We start from the raw sequence: 3,496 nt of genomic DNA, 5'->3' as shown, positions 1-3,496 counted from the left end.
ATCAAGGTGCAGTGGTATATCTTTTTCTTCGCAGCACTGCACCTTGATGAAACGTAGTTATTATTATTTTTATTATTATTATTTTCTATCTTATTTATTTCTATATTATTAATACTATTATTATATTTATGTTAATTTTTTTCTTTTGTGTGTGTGTGTGTGTGTGTGTGTGGGGGCGCGACGAATTAATGTCCTGCCCCGGGTGACAGAATTCCTAGTTTCGGCCCTGGCATGGCTGCGCCAAACGGCCCGTTTGTCTGCCTTTTGGGGCGTGCCCAGTGATCCCCGAGTAGCTGGGCAGCCCCCGCTCCCCTCCTAGCTCTGAATACATGCCGTGCGTGTGCGCGCAGCATGTATTCTGTGATCACCGGCTGCTTTGTAGAGCAGATCAGCAGGTGATCAAAGCCTCCCCCCAACTGCCCCCCCACCCGCGGGACACTGCTGCCCGCGGGTGGGACAGCGGGACAGGGTCCGAATAGCGGGACTGTCCCGCTGAAAGCGGGACAGTTCGGAGGTATGGATACATCCCCCCACCTCCATACACAACGCCCACCTGACTGCTTCATTCCTTCTTGGACATCCCGCCTGGCTGCCCCCAGAATAGCGGCATGTATGATTTGCACATTTACTCCTACTTTTATACCAAGATGCATTGGTTGGTGGAGCAAGAGGGGCCATTTGTGGGTAGGCAGAGGTTGCTTAGGCAGCAACAAAACATAACACACGCAGGGGGAGATTTACTAAGCCTTGGGGAGAGATAAATTGGTCTATTCATGAAGCAGTGAAACTAGCTGCTCTGTATAATTTTATAGTATGCAAATTATAAATGTTACTTCACCGCTGATTGGTTGCCATGGGCAACTGCCTCCTCTCTTTTCACTGCTTTATGAATAGACCCCAAAGTGGAGAGAGAGAAAGCACTATCATCTCCTAACTGCCATGTTATAGGCTGTGTGTGAAAAATGACAGTGAGGAGCTGATTGGTTGGTAATTTATCTTTCCACTTTATCACTCTCCATTTGCAACTTAGGGGTCTATGCACAAGCATTGGCGAGAGATAAAGTAGATGGAGATAAAGTACCAGCCAATCAGCTCCTAGCTGCCATGTTATAGTTTGTGTGTGAAAAATAACAGAAGCCAGTTGGTTGTCACTTTATCTCCGTCCACTGTATCACTCTCCAAGGCTTAGTACATAGGGGGTCATTCTGACCTGATCACTCGCTGCAGTTTTTCGCAGCGCAGCGATCAGGTCAGAACTGCACCGGCGCCACAGTGCGCCGGTGCATGGCTGACAGGAGACGGCTGTCGTTGCCTAGCGATCGCCTCTGCCTGATTGACAGGCAGAGGCTGTCGCTGGGCAGGAGGCGGTGGCACGGCAGCGTATAGCTGCCGTTTTGTGTGTGCGGTCTGGCCAACGTTGGTGCATGGGTACGTGATTTGTGGGTGCGGGGGGGGGGGCAGGCCTCAGTGGCTGCGTGATGGCACATGCAGCCGCTGCGACCCAGGACAGCTACAAGTAACTTCTGGCCAGCCGCAGGAGCTGTGCTGGCCTGGAGTTACTCTTCAAGTACAAAAGCATCGCCGATGTGCGGACTAGCCCTGTGCTGGGCGTCAGGGCCGGCTCCAGGCATGTTCCAATAGAGCGGCCGAACAGGGCGCCACACTTTATGGGCGCCGCTAGGTCTGGCCGCCATATTGGAGCCTGGAGCCGTCGCTACAGCTGCAGTCCGCTCCCCTCCCCTCCCTGCTAACCGGCGCCGGCCCGTGAGCCAACCAGAGCTCGCGGTCCAGCAGCTGAGGCTGATTGGCTGCCGGACCGCGAGCTTTGATTGGCTTGCGGACCGGTGCCTAACTGAACCTGTACACCGCCGCGGCCGCCGGAGGTTGAGGGCTCCTAGGAGAGGCGCACGCTGTGCTCTCTTCCCTGCCCTCAGCCAAAGAACAGCAACCTCAGCAACAGACGCGCTGACCGGTGAGCTGCACGGGAGCAGGTGAGAGAGAGAGGGAGGGAGGGGGGGGGGGATATCTGGCACTGGGGACATGTCTGGCACTGGGGCCTGGGGGCATGGGACATGTGTATCTGGCATTGGGGGCATATCTGGCACGGTGGGGGCATTTTTATATTTGGCACTGTGGGGACATATCTGGCACTGTGGGGAAATTTATGCATCTGGCACTGTGGGGGCATATCTGCACTGTGGGGGCACTTATGTATCTGGCACTGTGGGGGCACTTATGTATCTGGCACTGTGGAGGCATATCTGCACTGTGGGGGAATTTATGTATCTGGCACTGTGGGGGCATATCTGCACTGTGGGGGCACTTATGTATCTGGCACTGTGGGGGCATTTATGTATCTGGCACTGAGGAGGCATATCTGCACTGTGGGGGCATTTATGTATCTGGCACTGTGGGGGCATATCTGCACTGTGGGGGCACTTATGTATTTGGCACTGTGGGGGCATTTATGTATCTGGCACTGTGGGGGCATATCTGGCACTGTGGGGGCATTTATCTGGCACTGTGGGGGCATTTATCTGGCACTGTGGGGGCATATCTGCACTGTGGGGGCATTTATCTGGCACTGTGGGGGCATATCTGGCACTGTGGAGGCATATCTGGCACTGTGGGGGCATTTCTGTATCTGGCACTGTGGGGGCATTTATGTATCTGGCACTGTGGGGGCATTTATGTATCTAGAACTGTGGGGGCATTTCTGTATCTGGCACTGCTGGGGGGCATGTCATGTGTAGCTGGCACGGCTGGGGAGCATATCCATGTAGTGTTCCCGCTAGGCGTCTGTGGCTAGGTAATGAGTCTCAGTGCTCTGCCTGGCGCAAAGTATCTAACGTGCTCTGCCTGGCGCAAAGTGTCTAACGTGCTCTGCCTGGCGCAAAGTGTCTAACGTGCTCTGCCTGGTGCAAAGTGTCTAACGTGCTCTGCCTGGCGCAAAGTGTCTAACGTGCTCTGCCTGGCGCAAAGTGTCTAACGTGCTCTGCTTGGCGCAAAGTGTCTAGGAGGTTCTACCTGGTGCAGTGTGTATTAACTGCACTACTGTGTGGTGTAATGCGAATTGCCACTATTATGTGGCCACGCACCTTTCCCACGAAGCAACGCCCCTAAATTTTTGCTGCGCGCCTTCGCCGCGCACTGTCCATGTTTTGCCATGTAGGTAGATGAGCACCAAGCATTACAGTATGCACATCATTTTGCCCTCCTAACTTAAAAATGTGCCCTCCCTGTGATCAGCACCCTGCCCTAAAAAGTGAACACTATCATGTGTAGCTGGCACTGCTGGGGGGTATATTGTGTATAGCTGGCACTGCTGGGGGGCATGTCATGTCTATCTGGCACTGCCGGGGGGTATATTGTGTGTAGCTGGCACTGCTGGGGGGCATGTCATGTCTATCTGGCACTGCACATTATGTGTATCTGACACTATACTGGAGACATTGTGTGTAAGGAACCCTACTGTGGCTGTTATGTGTTAGGCTGC

Source organism: Pseudophryne corroboree, chromosome 6 (assembly GCF_028390025.1).
Source record: "Pseudophryne corroboree isolate aPseCor3 chromosome 6, aPseCor3.hap2, whole genome shotgun sequence".
Taxonomy (NCBI): domain Eukaryota; kingdom Metazoa; phylum Chordata; class Amphibia; order Anura; family Myobatrachidae; genus Pseudophryne; species Pseudophryne corroboree.
Note: the sequence above shows the minus strand (reverse complement) of the source record.